General features: G+C 39.5%; 1 long non-coding RNA gene across 1 annotated transcript; it reads right to left on the minus strand.

The window, feature by feature from the left end:
- Window positions 1-433: 433 nt before the first annotated feature.
- LOC137863350 (uncharacterized) lies at window positions 434-3,635 on the minus strand. Its single transcript, XR_011100881.1, has 4 exons — window positions 3,414-3,635; window positions 2,600-2,726; window positions 1,413-1,733; window positions 434-756 (listed from the first exon to the last, which is right to left on the minus strand). It is a non-coding gene; the product is annotated as an uncharacterized lncRNA (long non-coding RNA).
- Between the last annotated feature and the right edge of the window lie 9,049 nt (window positions 3,636-12,684).

Genomic DNA, 12,684 nt, shown 5'->3' on the forward strand with positions numbered 1-12,684 from the left:
GAATTTGTGGAAGGTTTACAAAAAAATAGACCTTTTGTGATTTTTCTAGTAGATTTGAAGCATTTATCGCTTGTTGTTTTTAGAGCTCGTGCAACATACTAATTGGTGGAGGGTTTATGCTGTTTGGAAAATGTTAGGATGGAAGGAGAAAGTTCTGGGTCAGTCAGGGTACGTGAGGAGAAGACAACGGAGGGCAGCCTTTCCTGATAAACACAGGGCAATCCTGAATGGTGGTGGGCTTTCAGAATAGGGCCTCTAGAGCAAGAACCTTGCATCATACCTTGGTGTAGGATGTTAGTTGCCTTTATCAAAAACTGATTTGGAGATCTCCAGCTCTTCCAACTGCGTGGCAGGAGTTCAGCACAGCTAGCAACAGCGGGGGCTGATTTCTGTGGTGGGTTCATCTTCTGTTGAAACATTGCTATCTTAGCAATTAGCTAAAGCAATTGCAGAAACTGAAGTTAAGAGAAATCCTTAGAGTGTGTGAGAAGAGCAAATCTTTGTGCTGCAAAAGGCAGAGCTGTACGAGGGTTATCCCCATTTGCCTGAACGAGGCGGTAGATCTGTGCAGCCTGGAGCACAGCCATGCAGATATACCAGCACTACAATTAGCCCTATGCAAAGCACCACAGTGACACAGCTGTGCTGCTCCTGCCTCTGGAGAAAACTTGCCTGGAGCCAGAGCTGGGATCTCCACTATGCAACACAGACATACCCAGGGGCCACTGGAAACAGGTTAAAGCAGCCTGGATGCACCTGAAATGATTGAGATGACTTTCTTACCATGGCTCACGCCAGACAGGCAGAAACAGTGAGTCCACAGACATCAGTCCCTGAATCACTTTGTGTGATTAAGCATTTCAGACAAGGGGTAAACTCTCATCTGAGCTTCAGCCTTGTTCTGCTGCAGTTTTGTCTTGGTGCTATCTGTTCTTTCCTAGAGGGTTCATTGCAAAAATATCAGCGGCCTTTCACTAGCAAGGATGGGGAGGAGGAAGAACACCATATGGCATTTCCCAAGTGTGCTCATACCACATGCCTTTTACGTGTTTACATTTCTTGTCCATGGTCTGAGCCCAACCTCAGGCTAACCTTGAACCTTGCAAACTAAACACAACTCTGCGAGCACAGCTGGAACAGGTGGGAGAGCCAGATAACAGAAAGAGCCCTCTGCAGTGTTTTCAGAAACAAAAGAAAAAAAAAAAATCCCGGCCCACCCCCTTCCCCAAAAATAAAAAATATCTGTACTGCTAGAGCTAGCCTTGCTACACTGACAATGTTTAATTCTGGAAATGGCAGTGATGTTCACCCTCACATATCATGAAGCTGAGTGAAAACAGCTTAGCTTTTTTTTGGCCAAATAGTGTAGAGGATACCAGCACCTGCAGGACGGAGGCAGATTGCTGATTTACCTGTCCGTTCTTCCAGCTGAGCAACAACCCTGGGGAACTGTGGAGCAGGAAAGCCATTATACAGAGCTGTTCCTTCTCCATAGTCTGCCTGGAGATAATAAATATATGTTCCTTTCATGTTCCCTGGATGGCATCTGCTGTGAGCAGTGCTAAAGCTGTCTGACTCCCACGGAGCTGTGTCTATGCTCGAGCTCCCAGGAGAGCTGTTGACCCGATTGTAGCACCTGGGGGAATATCGTGTTAAAATTCCCGCGAGCAGAAATGACTGTGAAGCTGCAGGCTGGGATCCAGGATCTGAGCCTTCATGAAGCAGTTTTATTTCTGCAAGATAATTAGTGGTGTAAATGAATTTGCATGGAAGTCCAATAAAAAACATTTTTAATTCTGAACACGGCCTCTGAGATTGTCTAATCCTGAAATACATGTTCTATATAATCTCTTTCTTTTAATTCACTTAATTTTTAAACTAAAAGATCTCCCCTCCCCAGCCCCCTGGAAGACAGATAACACTTTATGAAGTATTCTGGCAGAAGACACAGCTTATTGTATTTATTGGCGCCATCATAATATGTTAGAGTAAAAGGGAAAAAATTAAAGCTATTAGAAAGAGGTCGAATTCCAGCCATTTCTCTAGAGTGAGCTTCAGTTTTGAAGTCATTTTTCAAAGGAGGTTTTACATTTACAAAATTTAATGAGGTTAATTTGAAATTGAATGAGCTAATCATTGGTTTGATACTCTGGACATTGTAAATGTATTGCTTCCTTCAGAGTGATAACATTATTTATCAGCTTTCTTCTGTTACCCTGTCAAAATAATAATTTCTGTTTCAGAGAGAGGCTCTGGCTTCCATGTTCCTGAAAGCTTGCGCTATTCCATTGTCTTAACGCTGGAAAAACCATCTCCGGGAGGCTGACTCCCTTCATGTGGAATGACACACCCTGTTAGCAAAACTACTGGGTCTCAACCGCTTTCTCTGCTAGTGCAGGGCAGGAGGCATCAACCACAGGCCCTGGCCCAAGCAAATATCTGACACAAGACATGAACAAGCTGTAACTGAGGCCACCAATGCATCGGTCCAGGTGGTAAGCATGGAAAATGGGATGCTGCCTGCTGATCATTACCTCTTCAGGATTACTGTGCTTAAGCTGAGAGTAATTTTTTTCAGAGAATTGAGCATGAATCCTACCCCAAGCGAGTTTATTTTTCTGTGGCCTTTCCGGCATCCTTTATAGAATAACTCCCAGGAGGTGCTGAGTTTGAGTGCTTCCAAAATTTGCAGGTTTCACACTGTGGCTTTGAAGCACATATACATCCTGCAAGGCAGAAAAGGGGAAAATAACAACTTGCCTTCCACCTCTGTGTCACAGAGCTGAATCACATTCCCATGGAAGAGCTGCTCAGTGCCATACCCGGATGGGGCTCACTGTTTCTATATCTCCCAATGAACGTACCCAAACTCCCTTCCTACACAACCAAAGCCCATCAGCAGAGCTTACGCAGAGTGAGAACAGAGAAGGGCTGCAGCCCTGGCACCGATGTTTATTATACAATTAATTAACTCTAGCTTGGTGTTAATCACTTGCATAGTCAACACAAACAGCAGAATCATACAGGAAGAGGACAACATAAAAGGAAAATATTCACAGTGATTATTTCCATTTCCATATTAATTGGAGAGAAAGAAAAAAAAAAAAAAAAAAGAAAAAGGAAAATTTCAATCCTAAGCCCATGTGCTCTGCCCATGACTCAAAACTGCCAGAAGCTCTCTGCAATATTTCTGGTTTCCCCTTTGCTACTGAAAGCCAACACACACATAGGCATTACGGTGGAGCAATTACTGTGAAGACCCGAGGTAAGCAGTCCTCCTACCCCACTTGTTTCACCCAGCTCACGTTCCCTATCACATGGCTTCACCACTACAGTTTCTCCCTTTCCGCATTCCCATTTCTTCCCCACGCACGGGGCACTCGTGAGCTTGCCAGCATCCCCTTTCCACCCACCTCTTTTCAGAGGCCTGGTGAGACACGTGGGCCTTCGAGAGGGAACTGCTTCTTTGTTGGGTATTTTGCTGTCTGGACCACAGTGTTTTGAGCTGCTGCTGCTTAAACTGTGAGAAAATAGCTAATGTAATACAATGGCTATCTCCACCCTGGAGCTTGTGGCTTTCCAAAACCACAAACTATGACTACATGACAACCAAGTTCCCTACTTTTATACATATATGTACGTATATATATATTACAGTATATTCATGCTTCTGAAATAGATAATGAAGAAATCTACTAATTATACCTTTCCCAGAGATGATGCTGGTATAGGCTACAGAGCTGCAAGAACTCTGAGAGGAAAAACCATGAGAAAAGATCTCAGTTACATGGTTAAACACGCTATGAAACTCTGCTTACCCAGCTAACTGCACATTGGCTTGAAACTACAGCTGCAAGCTGTACAAAGGAAATGACGACAGGATATAAAGGACTAGGGGAATATTCAGTATTTACTAAACAAAGATCTTAGTTTGAGCGTGTATCCAGTCATACCATAAGTATTTGACAGAAAAGGCTCCCTGAGCATGGACAGGTCACGGAGTCACACTGCTGTCATTTTGCAGTGCACATGCAATGAATCGCCTTGCATTAATATACTTGCAATAGCAGATTTTTTCCTCCCATTTTTAAGTTGCTATTTCAAGCAAGAAAGGCCTTAGCAAGCCGAAAGGCACCAATAAATATGGGAATAAAACCTGAAACCCTGAAAGACCCACAATCATTTTGAGAAAGCACATTTCACACCTTCATTTTTCAAAGGAACTCTCTTTAGAAGAAATAGTTTCAAGCTCAGGCCTAAACCTGTGTTAAAATCACACCAATTTGCTGGGATTTTACAACTTCTGACTTCTGTAGTGACTAAAGTGCAGTTCAGAGCATCATTAACATTACCAGGTGAGAGCTGTTTCTTGAACAGTGTGTTGTGTCCTTTTCTTGGGAGCTGAAGAAAAGGGCTATTGTAAAACATTGTTATTTATGAGCAGTGTTATAATATTTTTCAAATGACAGCGTGCAAGGGGCCCCATCTCTAATCAGGCTGCATGGAGCTTTGGTGCAGCAGTATAAGACTGCCAACTTTTAGGAGACTCTAGTCTGAAGAGACAACAGCAGCAAAAGGGCAGAGATGGGCAAAAGAGATTAGATGACATTCCCAGCTTCAGAGAGTGAAGTCTGTGTTACAGCAAGAAACTAAACTCAGATCTCCCAAAGTCCATAGGTTGCAACCCAATGTGCTGTGCCTTACAATTACCTCATGGTCAATTACTGACAGTTTAGGTATATGTGGTAACTGAAATCTCTCTCTTCTTGCCTTTGCGTTAACTTTCTAGGACCATTCAAGTGATCACATTTTACCAAAGCACTCATTCATAGAAATTAATTTTAAGGCCCCGATGCCTGAGCATCTGCAGAAGTCTTGGTGCACAAAAGATAAAGGGCATAGGAGAAGGGCTGTTATTCCATGCCATTTGTCTGACTCAGTTGCACACAAGCAACTCCCAGTTCTCATGAGCTACCTTTGATTTACCAGCTGTATATCTAAGAGGAACTGTGAAGTTTTTGCAGTTAGACCTTAACAAGAATAAGAGCTATAGTCTTCAAATAAATAACAAATAACTACATTCTGCTAACACCTTCAAAATAGACTCTATTTGAAGGGGGAGCCCAGGTGCTTCCACATAAATGATGGGCTTGCTTCTCTTTGCAGTTTTTTCTGCTCTCATTTTACCAGGGCCCTCTGTCATCATTGCATTTCCTGAACTTTTCCATCATTGGTATATTTTTTTTGTTCAGAAGTGTCCCTACTTCTTTCCCCAGCTGTTGCTTATGCAGCAATTTGAACAAACTGATAAGCAAACATTTATTGGATTGGTGTAAAAAATAAAATAAAATTGCTTGATTCCCAACTGTGGTGGACTGAAGAGACAACAAATAGTTGCGAGTCAAGCTTTTTGTACCTTTTAAACATCTTTGAAATGCAACTTGCTTTTTACCTTCATAGTTCAACTAGTATGGAACTCCAAACCAGGTTTGTTCTTCTTCAAGGAAAGCCTGGTTCCCAAGACACCAGTTGCTGCACAGGTCTTTCACCTCTGCACTTAACATTCATCCCTGAACTGCTACAAGCTTCTCTAAGCTTGCTGCAGATTTGTTTTTCCACTATTGAGTTCTGCAGGAACAAGAATTTGTAATGCTTAGTTTCCCTGCAAGTTTCTTAGTGCTGCTTTTGTCTACAAAGGAGTTTGATATTTTTCTACCGTGATTAGAAGAGGACACAGACAGGGAAGTAGTGTTATTTGGGCCATTTGCAGCACTGGTAATTTTCTCTAGTTGACAGCCCAGGACTAGTTGCGAATTTGTTGTAGGTGACTTTTATTTATTTATTTATTTATTTTTGTAGTGCCTGTACAAGGTTATAGAAAGCAACAGAAATATCTGCGTAGTATCTGGCTAGCAAAACTTAAAGCTGTTTACTTCAGATGTGCTTGATGTTGCTGTACAGAGACCCCAATCATTATTTAGTAGTTAACTTTGTATTTTATGATCTCATTTTTCCTTGTAACTACAGAAATGTCAGACTTACACTCAATCCTACCAGTTTGTTCCAAAGTCAGGGGAAATTACATGCAGTATTGAACAACACAACAATGTGTCAGGAAAATAAATGGGAATGGCTTTGTGGTGTCAGTTTGTGCAGAAAAGAGATGAAATATTTTTTCCATGTGCTGAATGAGCCCAGACAAAATCTGTCTAGATACTAGGCTCACTACAACCTGCTTGTATCATTTTTGGAGGGGTGAACAGTCTGTTTTATGGCAGACACTCAACCATGCTACACACTCAGAAAAATACTCCCTTTTCTCAGAATAAAATTCTTCACGGATAAGATGGAGTGGAAGTTATTTGGTAGAGTCTTCTGGAATAGCAAAGCACATTGGCTGTGATTTAATACAACACTAAAACTTTTTCTTAGGCTCTAACTTCTCTCGAATCAGAAATAAATGAATAAACCCCAATAAAAGGAGAATTCAAAAAACTAAGTGCCTGTTCCAGGTGACCTCATATGTTGGAGAGTGAGTTCTGGGTGATTGTGGGTTACTGGAAGTCTGTTCTGGGTGGATCTATATGTGATTTTTTTTCCAGGCTTAGGATGCCTCTAGCTTCCACTACGTTGATTTCAGGTAAATACATACTACTTAAACCTTAAAATTTTGGTTCACGGAAAATTTAGTTCATCACTTTTAATTCAATCAAATAATAATAATAATAATAAATATGAAAATTTCCTGATATTGCAAGGACGACTATCCATGCGTAAAATGTACTTTTTTCTGTCTCTGACCTACCCACATTCCTGTGAACTTCTTTCACTACCAAACCACTGTCAAATGGGAAAAGGCTTTTTTTTTTTTTTTTTTAAATAATAGCTTGTAAGTCTCACCTAAAATGCTGAAAATATCTGAGCATCCAGTTTAATTACAGTGAATTAAACATGAAGAAGAAGCTTTCAGAATAAGCTTTATGTGAAGAACCTCACAGTCTCTTTGGGGGAAAAGAAAAGCAGTCCAAAAAAGGTAACTATTTTTTTCCCTTTAAAATATGCAGGCAACAATTCTCATGTTTTCATTCACAACTCTCAAACATTAAGTACATTAACACCCCTAAAAAAGCTTATTGCATGGCCATATGCCAAGTACTAAGCAGGACACTCTATTCATTGTAATGACTGCAAGCACCACCCGTTCTCCCTGTATCTCTCAGGCCACAATCACTGGTGTCAGATGTGTTTTTGCTAACAAGACTGTGGAACTTGTAAGCAGAGAGCTTTCCCACCCTTCCCTTCTCCCAAGCATCCGACAAGCCACGTTTTCAGAGAGGCCACACCCTGCTTGTTATTGTTGAATTCAAATATTAAAGGTGGGTTCTTTTTCTATTTTCCTTAGCCTTTCACCTTTATTTAAAATAGAGTGCATTCAAGGGACATCTGTGTTACTGGCAACAACATCACGTGAAGGAGCTTTCTATAAATAACATCACTATTAAATAAACTGCTGGAGCACAGCTTTACAACCACGATGAATTCAGTATTGTAGTATTTATTCTTGCTAGAACTGACTCTTAGCGAAGTAAATTATGCTTTTATTTTCATTTTGAAACAATACTTTCAACGTGCAAATAAAACTGAAAAGCAAGATTCAAAAGATGCGTTGCCAAAACGGCTAAATTTCCGAAGTGACACTGGTAGAATGACTAACATCCAAATCCAAAACGTTGTTCCTATTTTTTTTTTTAATAGACCATTTTTGAAAATGGAGTTTCTAATCTCTTTTATCTGTGCTTTTCAGCTGGAAAAATACAAAGGTGGGGAGGGGGTTAATAACACTTAACCAGTTCACAAAAGTATTATGATAGTTAAAACATTTGTGTGAGTAAAGGACATTAAGTTTCTCTAACTGAATGAGTCATTACAATACCGAGATTATTTAAGATGCTTGGCATGTGAAGGAGTAAGGTAAAATACTAGCTCATTTTCTTCCGTTTTCACAACAGAAGAAATGCAAAGACTAGAAAACAGAGGCCAGACTTTCAAAGAGCTACAGAAAATCCATCCAACTATACATTCATAGCAGCTTTCATAGAATAACGAGATGTACCCGAAACCAGTTCTAAACTGTCTGGTTCAAGGTTTGTCAAGCTCTAGTCAAAGCTGTGATTTACTGTGGAAACTGAGCAAATTAGCCTGCCAAACTCCTTACTGTTTCTCTAAACTATTACTATTAAAAAAGCTATCTAGATAAACCTAACTTGAATGTTTCTGCTCTAAAAATGGCTGCAGTGAGGACAATATAATTTAAGCAAACAATGTGATAAAAAGAGTATTTCATGAGAGAAACGGGTGCAAGAAAAAAGAATATAACACTACAAAGGAAGTGGAAATAGACATAATTTCAACAAGAGGGCACAGCAGCAAAGAGATTACGAAAGAAAACCTATAGAATTGATTAGAATAATTTATTGTTTTCCTATTCCTAAACATCCTGTGGAATTTAATGCACATGTTGAAAGATTTGTTTTTCCTATTACATCAGGGAGCTAAAGCTACATAAGCCACACATTAGCCAATACTAAGTACACAAATATCCCAAGCATAACGTCTATAGTCCACATAATTTTTTTTATGTAATGCTACAAGTTTAAATGCATATGGCATTTCTTGAAGGGAGAATTCAGCTGAGAGGTAATAGTATTTTATTAAGAGATTTATAAAGATTATTTATTGTTTATGTTTATTTATAAATCTCTTAATATTTATAAAATCTCTTTTATTAAGAGATTTATTTAGAAACACATACAACTCAAGGTGCCTGTTCAAAAATTGGACTTGTGATTCTAAGGAAATTATATACTCCAGAAGGAAAGGTATGCAATTTCTGAAGAATACATGGAATAAGGATACCTAAGTTGTTTTAAAATCTGACCTTTTCACAGTGGGGCCAACATACTCACCAGTTTTCCTACTTCATTTTTCAGAAAACTCACAATACATCTCTTAGAATAAAGTCACATAGAAAGGCCTAAGAAAGAGGAATCAGGAGTGAATAGAAAACAAAACAGGCAATATCTTCTTGCCACCATATAAATCCATGGCTCACCCACACTCTAAATGCTGTGTGCAGTTCTGGTGCCCTCAGCTTGAGAAGGTATGTTAGAGAAGGCCAATATTCTGAGAAAAGTAACAAGGCTGAACAAAGGTTCAGGAGAGCTTTCAAACAAACAAACAAACAAACAAAGGTAGGTAGGCTGGGAATCTTCACATAAAGAGTGGAAGGTTGCAAAATCATTAATGGCATAAAAGGGTTAGATAATGAATGACTGCTGTTTCTTTCAACATAAGAACCAAGCACAAACACATGAAAGCCAGGTTCAAAGCAAAAGTGTAGATTTTCTTCATGTGCGAGGTAACAGTGTAATTCAAAAATGGATACCAGGGATGCAAGAAATTTATGCAATTTTTATATGAATCTGAACAAATACCTGGAAAAGAAATCCTCAGAGGTTCCTATATAGAGAAATCACAACAAGTTCAGGAAATTCCCTTAACTAAATACAGTTGGAACACAGGAGAGTACATGACAGAAATATCATATTTTCTTGCTCTGTTCTTACTCTTCCCTGACACTTCTGTTTTTTCCAACAGGTCTCTGCTGCCGACACTAGACACATTGACATTCAGGCATATAGCTCCTGAAGTAGTAATATTCTCAACACGCCTGGATTTTCTCCAGCTGCTTCAAGTCTTCATGCAATTTATCATCTACCCCACTGGCCACGATCTGTTGTTTCTGCCATCCTTGCCATCCTCCTACCTGATGAGGCACAAACTAGGAGTCCTATACTAACAGGAGTTCTGCCTACTGGTGAAAATATTCTCCTCCTCATCTTCTGCCAGCATCCCTTCTCTGCTGGTAAAGTCAATCTTTGTTACTCAGTACCATGTGTCTAACATTGGCCCAGAACACTGGATAGCAAAATGATTTTATGCCAGCTTTTGATATTGCTGTTTTGCACATTCAGGAATCATGACAGATTTGTCTGCACTGCTCCACTTTTGGAGACAGGCTGTTGGACCAGATAAACCCATGGGTTGTGAGGCTGTTCTTATTTTCTAGAGAAAACCAAACCACGTATCACTTTACTCCCTAAAAGCACAAACACAAAAATGCTGTATTAGCACAAGTTCATTTATCAATGGATTCCAAATCAAGAATGAAGGTTATGGTTGTAGCAGTTAGCTATGACTGATATTTAGTACATTTTTTCATCTATCTATTGTGGAGACATGAAATGGGTTCTTCATGGGTAAAATATGTTGTAAGGGAAGCTTTTCCTCTAGGCCAGTCCCTGGAAATTATGCTACATGTCACCAGGAGAAGTGATGTTTATATTATTTTGCAGGACTGATTGACCATGCTCTTATAATATACCTTGTATTGAGATGCAGGATTAAACATACTGAATGCTGAAAAACAATAAGGTTGGAGGAATACAATTGCCAAGTAAAACAAAACAGAATTAAACCTAAATTTCCACCATAGAACTCCCACGTGTTGGTATTTGAGACTTAGGAGAGGAATAGGCAGGTTAGGCCTAACAGAGATTTGTTTTCTTTGGCCAGTAAACAGCTAATCATTTTTTAAACTTGGCTCTTGTTTCAGATATCACATTCTATATGACTGCCCCTTTGTTCCCCTCTTTTAAGTCTTTTGAATTTCTTTAATATATGACAAGGTCTTTTAATTCATTATATTTTGTTTGTTTGTTTAGAATAAGAAGGTAATCTACTGTGTAGCACATTAAAGGGAAGGTAAATATTTTTGGTGACAACTCGACACCTACTGAGTTCAAATCCACCCTAGACTAATGTTGGTTACCCTCTCATGTCTCCCCAAAGCCACATGGATTTTTGATTACAGTACAACCACAGACTTGCACAGTAAATCAGTCACTACAGTCAAACAGCAGTAATGACACATTCAGAAGTGTAACTTGTGGCATTCAGCCACCAGCTAGGGGTCTATGGGGAGCTGCAGTACCCCAGGGAGGGAAAGCTGGAGCAGACACCACGTCTTCCAGAGCAGCCTCACAGCACTGAAGACAGTGAAGCTTGTGCTCTCTGTTTTAAGTTAAGCTGACTGTCAACTTGTGAACTGACGTGACTGCAAAAACAGATTTAGAGGCACTCAACGAAATGACTGTTCAGGAGCAAACTTTTATGATTTACCTCAGGCTGAGCGTACAAGCTCCGGCTGTGGCAGACGCTTGCAAGGTGCGGGGCTGCGGTGAGAAGCCAGCCTTCAAACCCGCTCCAGAGGTGTAATTTTCCAGAATGCTGCTCTTCTGGGGGTCTTGCCTGGGATAAGTCTCCAGGGCCACCTACGAAAAGAAGGTGCCGGTCATTTTATGATTTGCCTTTCCAATGACAATTACCCTTTGATTCTTTTGAGCTCCTGGTTTGCTGAGTCCTGGCACCTGCACAGCTTCAGGCTGGAGGAAAGCCACTGTGCTATAATGGTACAGCCCTGCTGGGGGATCATTTGTCCAGACCCACCATACTGTTTTTCCAATTTCATTTCTAAATAAAAATCAATACATCCGTACAAAAATACCCAATACATTTGTGTAATACCACTGTCACTCTATCCAGGTTCCATATGGTATTCTAATGACTGCTCTGGATTCATAGGCTATTACCTAATTGCTTCACACCTACCACACCTATAAAAAAAAGAGTTACAAAGTAACTGTAACTAATCATGTCATACAAGCACATTGATTAACTCAGACAAAGCACTATGGATGTATAAAACAACCAAAATACTGTCTTTCGTTTACAGCTACACGTCTGTTATAAGGGCAGATGCTGAAATGCTTCAGCTGTGTCATTGCTGAATATGTTAATGCTACTGGCCTGTTGTATAACAGTAGGTCAAGGGATGGCACAAGGTTTCTTGAGACACATCATTAAGTGGTACGGCTATAGTCAATCATACCACACAGAAAGGAATATAAGGAATATGAATGTTAAGAACACTTGAAAAGGAAAAAAAAAAAAAAAGAAGAAGAAAAAAAAAAAAGCATTGCAGTTTTAGGACCAATCCACTAAATTACACATTTTGTCTGGAGAACTGTCATGATTTACAAGTGTACAGTAGAAACCAAGATACATAAGAGTTAAAAGAGCAATTCAAACCTCTCAAACTATATTTAGTGTTCATAAAACTTGCTACAGTTCGTGGACCTGTTTCTTCCATCAGTTAAATTCATACTCCTTTCAAAGAATGACTCCCTTTTCTTAGTTTTAATAACGCTGGGCTTCTACTAACTGAACTTCCATTGAAACAGAGCAGTCTCTAAATACTAGACTGGCACAGACACTTATTTGCATTAAAATTTTCATTTTCCCACTTTGCTTCTTTACACACAGGCTTCTCTTGATTCGTTTTTTATTCCACTCTTTCACTCTTACTTGGCTCTGCCTGAATTTTCATTGAATTTTTTTTTTTTTTTTTTTTTACTTTCCCTTTTTTGCCATCTCTCTGGAATGAAATGAAAACATGTAGCATTAAGGCAGACTTGGAAATAACATTGCAGGATTGCTCATCCCAAATATAAACACGTTAATTTTTCTATAGTTATCTGACATCTACTCCTTATAAAAAAAAAA

The sequence above is a fragment of the Anas acuta genome, chromosome 12 (genome assembly GCF_963932015.1).
Source record: "Anas acuta chromosome 12, bAnaAcu1.1, whole genome shotgun sequence".
Lineage (NCBI taxonomy): Eukaryota > Metazoa > Chordata > Aves > Anseriformes > Anatidae > Anas > Anas acuta.